This window comes from Mya arenaria, chromosome 15 (assembly GCF_026914265.1).
Source record: "Mya arenaria isolate MELC-2E11 chromosome 15, ASM2691426v1".
Taxonomy (NCBI): domain Eukaryota; kingdom Metazoa; phylum Mollusca; class Bivalvia; order Myida; family Myidae; genus Mya; species Mya arenaria.
Genome location: NC_069136.1, coordinates 56,682,264 through 56,695,203, shown reverse-complemented (window position 1 = coordinate 56,695,203; position 12,940 = coordinate 56,682,264). Strand labels below are relative to the sequence as shown.

Sequence of the window (12,940 nt, the reverse complement as noted above, 5' to 3'; positions counted from 1 at the left end):
GATTTTTAATACTTCACAAACGAATTTATAACGAAAGTTGTAATATTAAAGAGTAAATAAGGCGATTTTATATTACTCCAAAAAAGTTAATTTTGGTTGCAATATGGATCGATTGTTATTTTTTTAATATGCACACACATGTAAACTGTTTAAACAAAAAAAATGTATTATAAAAAACCATTGACGTTTTCTGCACCTTTTTATCTCCGTGCCGGAGCCAAAAGAAACTGAAGCTGGTACTCAAATTCCCAAACCTGTCCAAAAGACCCGAACGCGGTCAGGCCCCCGATTTCAAATTATTGGAGATGCAAGCTACACTAAGTCATAATCGTCTTGTATATGTATTCCGCAGAGGAGAGCAGTGAACCACAGAAACAATCCCCCATCATCAAAAACAAGACAGATCGAGTAATAGATTGATACAAGCTGATTGAACATGTTGAAAAATATATTTATACAAAATTCATTCTCAAACCTTACTTAGAACATTCAATAAGGATATTGGACAATAATTACCGACATTTTAGGCATCTGACTTCTTATTAATTGCACAGACATGAGTAACTTTTAATCGTGATCGAAAACAATGAGTAATTAAAGAAGTCTCAAAGAGGCTTGAATATTGTCGGTGCCATTTCTCATAACCAATAGCCATTCACACAATCGAGCCCGGCTGCTTTACCGGTTTTTAATGATGTTTAAGAAGTCGAACCACTAGAATTCGTAGATGTCTATTCGGTACTGTCGTGATTGTCTGAGATTGGAATAAGTTATTTAAAATGTTTGACTTATCAGTATTTCATACATAAAAGTGACATAAGGGATGGGAGGTGGGAGGTCTTTAGATGTTGTCGTATTACTAGCACTATTCCTCACAGTTTTCCAAATGTGTGATGAAGAGAGAGTACTTTCCAAAAGTGTTGATGCCAAGAGTGACATCAATGAGAATCTGATTGTATTTAGCCACTGGTGGTCATTGTTTATCTTCTGTATATACTTTTTCTCTGACGTAGTGATTTGCTTATTCATTACGAAACCACTGATGGTTTTTTGTATTCATCCTTACAATTTTTAAGGTATTCATATTTAACTGAATGCCATAAGTTGATCAATTAAGTTGTTCGCATAAATATTGATCTCGGCATAAAAACTTGAATTCCAATCAAAAGATGAAACTAACACACTTGACATCGTGTTTTGAAATTCTCTGTTATAAGCGTAAATACGGTGCTAAAATATATGATTATATGGGATGTAATTAAAAATGTCTGCCAAATATACGGAACACATTTAATCAAGGGATTCCAATGAAGTTATAACGCTAATGTGTTGAAGGAATGGACTAGGCGCTGAGATATCTGAGTACTGACCCACTAATGGGTAGTCGTTTGGCAATCATTGCTCCGGGAATCACCCGATCATGGGGATTTACCAGAACCATTGCTTTTCTATATTTACTCATATTTTTCGGTAGATTAAAACAACTGTACTTGTTGTGATATACGCTTTTTTGGAGTATGAGCGCATCTTTAATTCGGCTGCATTGCTTCTTTCAGCAATGTTATCCTTTACATTAACGACGCTTAATGATTTGCAATTTTAAAGACGATGTTTTTTGTTTTGTTTCAATTTCGACAGGCATTTGACACAATGCTATAGTTGGTATAATATAACGTCTTTATTGACAATTTTGACATACACATCGATTTTCACATTGATTATTGTGAATTTGACCGCTTTTTCGTTCGCCTATTTTTAAATTCGACTGTTAAAGTATTCCGAGATGATTTACAGAAGGTGCATTTGAAATAAGAGCGTCGCCATAGACGACTCTTATCTGGAGGGTTTGGAAAATGTTATGGTTGACGATTTTGTTACGTTAACTTCAATATTCTATCGACGACAGTATCTATAAAAGACGTCACCTTAACTCTGCAGACTGCTTGGGGGAAGTCGATAGTAAGGAAATGTCTTCTGCGAATGTAGGGTTGTTACATTTAAAAGACATCACATTTGCACCATATTTGCTTTTTTCTAGAGTATAGAGTAGCTCGTCGACGTAGACAAGAAACAAAAACGTTGACATGACCCCACCCTGACGGACTCCGCGCACGATTTCGAAAGCGTTAGATTTCTTGCCGCTATATCTGAGGACGCAACGCAGGTTGTTATTTGACGATTGAAGCAGGTGAAGGGGCTTACCCCTGTCGCACGGTATCAAAGGCGGCGCGCTGGTCCAGACACGCCACGTAGACGTTGCTGCCAATATTTATGCGAAAAGCTACAGAAACAAGCTCAGAAGCAAAAAGTTTAAACATAAACCCGGTTTAATGGCACTGGGTAATCGCCAAAGACATAGAACATAAAATCAAAAACAAGTAACATGGAAGAACAGCACAAAACTCCTCAAACAGCACTATATGCACACACATGTAAACTGTTTAAACAAAAAAAATGTATTATAAAAAACCATTGACGTTTTCTGCACCTTTTTATCTCCGTGCCGGAGCCAAAAGAAACTGAAGCTGGTACTCAAATTCTCAAACCTGTCCAAAAGACCCGAACGCGGTCAGGCCCCCGATTTAAAATTATTGGAGATGCAAGCTACACTAAGTCATAATCGTCTTGTATATGTATTCCGCAGAGGAGAGCAGTGAACCACAGAAACAATCCCCCATCATCAAAAACAAGACAGATCGAGTAATAGATTGATACAAGCTGATTGAACATGTTGAAAAATATATTTATACAAAATTCATTCTCAAACCTTACTTAGAACATTCAATAAGGATATTGGACAATAATTACCGACATTTTAGGCATCTGACTTCTTATTAATTGCACAGACATGAGTAACTTTTAATCGTGATCGAAAACAATGAGTAATTAAAGAAGTCTTAAAGAGGCTTTAATATTGTCGGTGCCATTTCTCATAACCAATAGCCATTCACACAATCGAGCCCGGCTGCTTTACCGGTTTTTAATGATGTTTAAGAAGTCGAACCACTAGAATTCGTAGATGTCTATTCGGTACTGTCGTGATTGTCTGAGATTGGAATAAGTTATTTAAAATGTTTGACTTATCAGTATTTCATACATAAAAGTGACATAAGGGATGGGAGGTGGGAGGTCTTTAGATGTTGTCGTATTACTAGCACTATTCCTCACAGTTTTCCAAATGTGTGATGAAGAGAGAGTACTTTCCAAAAGTGTTGATGCCAAGAGTGACATCAATGAGAATCTGATTGTATTTAGCCACTGGTGGTCATTGTTTATCTTCTGTATACACTTTTTCTCTGACGTAGTGATTTGCTTATTCATTACGAAACCACTGATGGTTTTTTGTATTCATCCTTACAATTTTTTAAGGTATTCATATTTAACTGAATGCCATAAGTTGATCAATTAAGTTGTTCGCATAAATATTGATCTCGGCATAAAAACTTGAATTCCAATCAAAAGATGAAACTAACACACTTGACATCGTGTTTTGAAATTCTCTGTTATAAGCGTAAATACGGTGCTAAAATATATGATTATATGGGATGTAATTAAAAATGTCTGCCAAATATACGGAACACATTTAATCAAGGGATTCCAATGAAGTTATAACGCTAATGTGTTGAAGGAATGGACTAGGCGCTGAGATATCTGAGTACTGACCCACTAATGGGTAGTCGTTTGGCAATCATTGCTCCGGGAATCACCCGATCATGGGGATTTACCAGAACCATTGCTTTTCTATATTTACTCATATTTTTCGGTAGATTAAAACAACTGTACTTATTGTGATATACGCTTTTTTGGAGTATGAGCGCATCTTTAATTCGGCTGCATTGCTTCTTTCAGCAATGTTATCCTTTACATTAACGACGCTTAATGATTTGCAATTTTAAAGACGATGTTTTTTGTTTTGTTTCAATTTCGACAGGCATTTGACACAATGCTATAGTTGGTATAATATAACGTCTTTATTGACAATTTTGACATACACATCGATTTTCACATTGATTATTGTGAATTTGACCGCTTTTTCGTTCGCCTATTTTTAAATTCGACTGTTAAAGTATTCCGAGATGATTTACAGAAGGTGCATTTGAAATAAGAGCGTCGCCATAGACGACTCTTATCTGGAGGGTTTGGAAAATGTTATGGTTGACGATTTTGTTACGTTAACTTCAATATTCTATCGACGACAGTATCTATAAAAGACGTCACCTTAACTCTGCAGACTGCTTGGGGGAAGTCGATAGTAAGGAAATGTCTTCTGCGAATGTAGGGTTGTTACATTTAAAAGACATCACATTTGCACCATATTTGCTTTTTTCTAGAGTATAGAGTAGCTCGTCGACGTAGACAAGAAACAAAAACGTTGACATGACCCCACCCTGACGGACTCCGCGCACGATTTCGAAAGCGTTAGATTTCTTGCCGCTATATCTGAGGACGCAACGCAGGTTGTTATTTGACGATTGAAGCAGGCGAAGGGGCTTACCCCTGCCGCACGGTATCAAAGGCGGCGCGCTGGTCCAGACACGCCACGTAGACGTTGCTGCCAATATTTATGCGAAAAGCTACAGAAACAAGCTCAGAAGCAAAAAGTTTAAACATAAACCCGGTTTAATGGCACTGGGTAAACGCCAAAGACATAGAACATAAAATCAAAAACAAGTAACATGGAAGAACAGCACAAAACTCCTCAAACAGCACTATATATAAAAACCTTTGTATGTTTATCAAAGATTGTTAGGTACCGAAAGTTTGATATTGTACAGAACCTTCTCTTGAAAGTTAAAGGACGTTGTTATGCATCTTAAGTTTTTCTGGAATCCGTGTTGTAGTTGGCAAGGGAAGTAAATGTTTATTAGTTTTGTGAATGTGTTTAGCCAATTGAGGATATCATTTTCAAATATTTTACAGAAACAGGGTTTCAAAGAAATTGGCCGATAACTAGCGGAATCTGATTTATCCTTACCCTTTCCCTTGTAGACGGAAATGACAACACTCGTTTGCCACGATAACGGGACGCGCTCTTTCGCGATAATGCTATTGAAGATTACGGTCAATCCCGAAGTGAACTCAGCGCCAGCGTTAATTACGTGTTCATTTAATACGTTGACTAAACCTGGATCTAAAATCTTCATGCAAGGCCTTTTATGACATTATTCATCTCTGTGAATGTAATTATTTTAGTAATAATGTTCGTGGCATACTTATCTTCTTGCAAATAGTGATTTAATTCGTAATGTTGCCTTGTATCTAGTTTATTAGCCGATGTTATCGTACGAAATACTTTCGAGAAATGGTGATTGAATCCCTCGACGACCTCTTCGTGTTTGTAAGATAGGTTTACAACGGAAATACAATTACCCTTTTCGAAGTTTTTGCCACTTCTTGCTCGCAATAATTCCCAAATGTTCTATGATCCAATTCAGCAGCTTTATTAAGGTCATCAAACACTTTCCTATCGTACATATCACGATGTTGTAGCTGTGTGCGCCGGAATTCTGCAAATTGATGTCGCGGGGTTCAGTTTGATCATACCATTCATTCTTTGCACACCGGGCATGCGCATAGAAATGCTTTAACTCCGCAGACGAGTATGGTTTCACGTGCTCGTTAAAGGTATCTACGGGAAGGTGTGCCGAGGCTGAATGTGGCGCACTGACGAGTCTCTCGTTTAACTCGCCCGGATTCCACGTTACTGTACTGTTACAGAGTATGTCAATAAGGGTATGGGCTATAAATTATTTGTAATTTACCAAATGAGCGTCTGTGCTCTTCGCTCATGATAAACACTGTCTTTTACTGATCTTATCTGATTTATTTATTGACGCTTGCATTTTAAAAGAAATTCATATAACCAGATGGTCTGACGTTAAGATTTGATTACAGTAACACTGCGATCGCTCGAGGACGCCGGGGTCCGGACTGAAACCTTCATGGAACCGATGATTCAATTTTCCAGTCTGTTATGAAATATCTTTCAGTGTTTTTTTTAAATTAAATCGACTGTTTACTTGCTGTACACATATGTGATATAAAAAATATTTATTACGAAATGTGTTGCGTTGTGGAAATCGCTTATATGTTCAAAGGCTGTCGTATACAAAATTATAAAGAAAAAAACAATTATGAATGAATAAAAAGTTATGTTTATTTTTACAAAAAGCACTTCTTCTAAACAAGCAAAATTGAGATATGACAGTGCATGTTATGGCATTAATCAGATTTATGTTTCGCAAAATCAAGGTTGATGATTGGCGCATCTTGTCTGTCTCGCGAACTGTTTAAACTCATAAGTATCTTCTCAAATGCCCTGATCAACTATCATCGGTCATGCGTAAACAGTTATAAACGGTTGTTCACACCTTATAAAATTTCCTTTTAACTGTCATTGCAATTTTTACAACTTGCAAAAACACCTAGCAATTGTTTTTATTTATTTTGGAACACGCGTTCGAGATAAAGTGTGAAATTATGAACTCGAGGGATCAATAAGTTTTTGTGCATGATTTGTGAATTTGGGACCGGTTATAGAGCTCGACTCCTCGACTTATTAAGGTTTCGACTGCAGCGTCAGTATATTCTAAATGAAATTAGAAGGAAAATGTTTGGGACCAAGCTCCGACCTCGAGGGACTGCCGGATCTCGAACAACCGCCTGTTCGAAAAACCGCAGTTTTACTGTATGCGATAAGTTTTGTATAAGCACACGTCGTTGATCGTTGACTTCTCAATAAATACATGGTCGAGTACGATTAGGAATAAATGTAAAGTCAGCGTTTGATTCATTCAAACACTGAGCAGATTTCAGATTATTGTGATGCACAAATCGTTTTAGCAGTACAGATTTAGGTGACATGACACCTATTTGCCAGTTCACCTGCTAGAATAACGGTGCCTATTTTAGAATATAATGCATACAGGGCGTTTACAATGTTTGAAGTTTCTTTGTACGATCAATATCGTTACAAACAGGCATATAATTACAAATTACACATAAAGGCAGGTGAATACTAATCTTAAGTTCAATTCCGAGAATTCGGCTGCTGCTAATATTATCTAGTTTTGTTACATACTTGCATATGTGCTTATAATCGCGTTACCAGCTTTTCCGCAAGGTGACATACTTAAGGGATCTAGTGAATCGTCCATATTCACGTATGAAATATTATTAGTTGTAATAGAATCAAAGAAGTTTAGAGATCTGTGAAGCAATTTGTGTTCGCTAATAAGTGCTATGTCCACCTTATACGTATATAAAATAGTGTTTAACGTGTAAGCAGATGACATAATGCCTCTACAGTTCCAACATGCAATGTTTAAAATCATAATTGTTACTAGTATTGTGTTTACACTGACCATGGTAATTGTAAGTTAATATAAGAACTAGATGCGGTCAGTTAATGAACACTATCGAACTAATACTCGTCCCTGGCTGAGTCCCATTCGTCCTTTTCGTCCCGGTTGTAACCACGGTCGTATCAATCGTCGTTGAAGGAGCCTCCTTGAGACTGATCATGGTTGTTGCCATGGTGACGTTGACAATCGTCGTCATCCCTGGTGTTACCATAGTGCCGGACGTCCCTCTTGCGTCGCACCCACATCCGCTCCTGCTCAAACTCTGCCTTGCCGATTCATTTGCGAAAGACTACTACTTCCTGCCAATAGTTCTCGTTTTCGACAACGGAAATGTCCTCGGAATAAATGTTTATTCTGGCAATAACATCGTCACCTTAAAGGTATAGGGTTAGCTGATGAAAATTTGTTTGAACCCTTTGTTGATTTCATTAAAATAGTAAAACTCATAGAAATATTGAATAACAATTATTATTACTATTACAAATAAAACTACTAATATTATTATTATTATAATTATTATTATTATTCCACATTCAAATAGCACTCTTTTCATATGGCACATGCGTTCAAAAGTGCTTAACAAGTAAAACGTCTATACATTTTTAAACATACAGGCATATAGCTTAAACACAGCATCAAGTGTAATACATACGTTAAACATAAAACTATCATAAAAAATTTTTATTCATATTACACATAAGATCCAACATGTTTTTGAAAAAATCACAAAACAAGTAAAATCTCCATAAGAAACAAGGGCAATCTTGAGCTTGGATATGTCAGATAAACGAAATCATCAGTTACCTTATATTTTCAAAAAGAAATGAGTTTTCAGAGATGTTTTAAAAGAGTCGAACGTGTTTGAGTTCCGTATTCCCAGTGGAAGCGCATTCCACACCTTTGGAGTAGCATTTGCATAGCAACGATCAACATTTGTAAAAGTACGGGATCTTGGTATCAAAAGAGTTAAAGTGACACTTTGGGATCTAAAAACACGCTGTGGTCTTTGTATCTTTAACATATATTTGATGTATCAAGTCGATTGATCATTAAGGGCTAAATAGGTAAGTGTCAATATTTTAAATTCAATCCGGTTATGCACAGGAAGCCAGTGAAGTTCCTTTAACACTGATGTGATGTGGTTGTATCGAAGAGTCACGATATTGATACGAGCTGTAGGTTTTCGTTGCATTACTGGTTAGATATTGTCTTATGTGGTCTACTTGTCGTAATTGAACATAGCAAGATCGATCTAAAAAATAGCATTCACGTGTTGTTTCATGTCAATTTTGGAATCCAGAAAAAACCTAGTTTTTTACGCAAGATGTTGGATTTATCTCGGAATCTTTTTAGTCAGGTCCAGGATACAATCTGCACTGCGCTTTGAGCTAAACAGTGTAAGTTCGTTCTGTTTTGTTTGCATTCAATTTTAGCATATTGTGGTGCATCCAGGACAAAATATCATTGAGACAGGGATCTACTTGACGCACAGCTTCAACTTGTGTAACAAGACTGTTATATCTTCAAAAAGGCGGTTTATTTTTTTATTTAGTTATGAGATAAATAAGTGTTTCAGATTACTTCTTTCAAGGTGATGATTACAAGAAGGTGATCATAAGGATAACACTGAGTGAAATGAGACGGACGTTGGTATTTCATAACGGTTTAATTAGTGACCTATTGTGATAGCTCACCACAATGTATTAACATTAGTTATCTTGTATAATCAAATATATGTATGACAACGATAACAACACTCTCGTTTCTTGGACTTTCAACACATCATTTAACGACTTATAACTATGTTGAAGGATAATATCTACCATTTAGGGAAGCTTATATGGTTTGAGTTTACACTAAACGGTCAGGCTTTGGTCTTAAAATACCATGAATTCACTTCTGATCAGGCGATGGCTGGCTTATGGTGAACTTTGTTTAATCAACAATAAATCTATGTCTTGTGATCTTACACATAAAATAATCAGAAGTTTGATCACTTAAAAAGATAGAAGGGGTTATTATAAGTCCATCGTCGGATAAGGAGAAAACAATGAATACAGAATAAACCATAGAATACGTAAAATGTTTATTCTTTGAAATAGTTAAATGACTACTAAGACAGTATTGAGCATCTCGTAGTTTATATTTTTATCTATGTTTTTTATGGAAACGTCCAATTTGGGTATAAAAAAGACTAGCGAACACCGTTTGGTCACGTTCTGGTGAAATTTGACATGTTAATCAAAAACTAGTTGTCCAATCACAAACTCGTCTTTTCCAGGCAAATGGCAGGGTCACTAGTCAAAGAAAGTAGTCCTTATTTTAAACACACATACATGAATGTTGTATAATTGTTAGTTACTGTTTTAAGACCGTTTTTAATATTACATTTGATCAGAAATGAGCAGAAAGTTTCAAGTGTCAGGTTTATTGGTGTAAAGGCCCATACTTGATACATTTATTATATATTATTTAAAGTTGGTATGCATATGAGTAGCAGGCTCAAGGGATAGTTGAAAAGTCACAATAACAAGTCCAAATCACGTAACACACTGTTTGTACATCATATGAGCATACGAATGCGAGATTACGACACATGGCTTGCGATTAAGTCATATTTTATCGTATTGGATGCACTCGATCAGTTTGCTAAAACGATGGTTTAGACAAGATTCAAAAAAGGAGGACATAAATGGTATGTATACAAACTTCATTTATTTCATTATATGTGCTAATTCAGAGTTGTAAACTGTCTGTAAATATGATATATATATATATATATATATATATATATATATATATATATAAAAATAAGCAATATTATTTTGCTTTTCGTTTTCTATTATTCTTAAAATTGTTCTTAAAAGTGCATGCTATTTCTGATAGTAGATTCTAAAAATGCATGCTATTTCGGATAGTTGTTTCTACGAGTGGGTGCCATTCTTGATAGTTATTTCTTTAAGTGTGCGCCATTTCTGATAGTTGTTCCTAAAAGTGTGCGCTATGTCTGATATTTGTTTTTAAAAGTGCTTGCTATTTCTGATAGTTGATTCTTAAAGTGCGCGCTTTGTTTAATAGTTGATTCTAAACGTGTGCTATTTCTAATAGTTGTTTCTAAAAGTGCGCTATTTCTGATATTTTTTCTTAAAGTGTGCGTTATTTCTGAAAGTTGTTCATAATCATGCACCATTTATGGTACCTGTTTCTAAAAGTGTACACTATTTCTGATAGTTGTTTATAAACATGCGCTATTTCTGATAGCTGTTTCTAAAATTCCGCTTTGTGCAGGAACTTTCAAAATGTGTTTAGCTAAAATACTATGAAAATGGTTTTCGGCAAAAACGTTAAAGGCATTTTAAAAAGTGTAACATCTTAAAATATTTATTGAAAGTTTTGAATTGAAAATTTTCCTTTTACAGCGATGTTTATCGCTTATTAGATATATATATTGAATGGCATTATTTATTTGTGACATAAATTAAGAAAGATACCAACTCTACGGGAAAACAGTGTGAAAGACCTAAGCAAAACACAAGCATCAAAATATCAATTGATAAATTAGAATCAATACATTTAAATGCAAAAGTAGAACTATTATTTTAAAACAGAGCATGGCTGAAAACAACGCCCCAGTTGATTCTGCTGCCTTACGGGATGTCAAGACAGGGACAACAATAGACACACCCGAAACGGTACGTATGAACAAGTCTTAAACTGCATGTATAAACAAGTTGAAAATTGTATTTATTGACAAGTCTGAAACTGTACGTATAATCAAGCCTGGAACTGATGATACAAACTAGTCTAAATATGTTTGATTAAAAACGTCTAAACAGAAACGAACAAGTTTATTCAAGCTTTAAACGCAGATGTCTTAGTACGATTTCTTACAAGGCTATCTAAATACATCCTGATTATACTGTTTCTTTTCGTTATTAACAGAATGTCTCATTGGAAAAAGAAACGGACGTTAAGCGTGGTCAAGAATCCAAATCAGATGGGTAATACAATAATTTTGAGTAAATTTACCTAAATTCCGTAGGTTTAAAGTGTAAGTAACATAGATAGGTGAATAATCTTCTGTTGAAAGTTCTGAAAATGAAAGGTACATCTTGTATTGTTATTGTCCGATATAAGAATTTGATCAAGGATTTGACGTTAGAAGTGGGTACACTCCTTCCATACGAACAGCAAGCATAATAAGTTTGAACAATTTGGCTGATGTTAGTCTAAAATGGTGCACTTTGACACTTTTAGGGCGTGAAAGCTCCCCATCCCCGACAATTTAGTGTATATGTAACAATAAGTGTTGTTATCCATTGATAAAAAGGATAGGCAATTTATATAATCATGTGTTTATTTAGAATGTAGGGAAAAATAAGATAACTTGGCTAGTTGTTTAAAATAATTTATTATCAAAGTATGTCGTTTGTTCCAATAAACCAAATACATATCAAGTGGTCGCGCACATCAAATTCAGAATGAGATAACGTTGATGCACTAGTTTGAATTATGAAACTTTTTCTATTGAATGTATTATATCACTAGTCTATCACGAGTTAACTTTACATGACGCAATCGTTTATCTTTGCACACACCAAATGACCTGAAATACATTGCTTTTCAATGAGACAGCAAAATGTACACTTTATATTATTTCATATCGGAAACGTCTCTTACTAACGACATTTACGAGTATTCATAGATTGTTTTCAATATAGCAAAACGCTTTTATCATGTATTTTAGTAAAAGGTCACCCGAAGTTCTATAGCAGACTATTATTTAATTATGTCTATTCTACCGGCAACCACGACTAATTAGAATGTTGGTCATATAACGTTATTTCTTAAATTTATACAAATATATGTCAGCTCGTTTGTAAAGACCGATAAAAGCTGACACGATTAACCCTGGAGTCCGTTCCATAGGTAAAATCCAATACTGATCTGAAAAGCCATGTGTAATTTTCCCTGATTGGGATCAGAGACACAAATTCTATACCACTTAACCACCATCACCCGTTTCATTATTTCAACGACTTCTAGTGAAACATTTTGAATTGTGACAAACGTGCAGCTATTTGCAAAAGACAAAGTAGGGTCTGACAGCTTCTGCAATGGCCATCCATTGGCATCGCTTCTCTACGATCTGTCATGCACGCCGGCATTTACCGATTTAATTTTTCACTTTGCTTAGTTTATCCATGTAGTTTTACTACAACCAAAATAATTCTAATAACAAAATTGACTTATTTATTTGCAAATATACTCGTTTAAATGGTAAGTGCTTTCATGCAATTGGTGTGTGACTTCTTGAAATCGACTACAACATTGTCAATATTTATAACGTTATTTAGTTGCCTTCATTTTTCCAAGTACCTACGTTTTAATTATGAGTATTTACTTCAAATTGATTATTGTGTTTTGGAAAACAACTCAACAACAATTAAAATGAAATCCTAGCATTACGAAGAAAACTTATGACGGAAAAATCTTCTAAAACAGGGTTTCAGATATCCTATATTAAGAAAAACATTCTCAAAATTCTTTAATGGTCGTTTTGATATTATATACAA

General features: G+C 35.2%; 1 long non-coding RNA gene across 1 annotated transcript; it reads left to right on the top strand.

Annotated features, from left to right (window-relative positions):
• Positions 1-10,007: 10,007 nt before the first annotated feature.
• On the top strand, positions 10,008-11,368 carry LOC128219977 (uncharacterized). The gene is made up of 3 exons (XR_008258696.1): positions 10,008-10,059; positions 10,973-11,056; positions 11,307-11,368. It is a non-coding gene; the product is annotated as an uncharacterized LOC128219977 (long non-coding RNA).
• Positions 11,369-12,940: the final 1,572 nt, after the last annotated feature.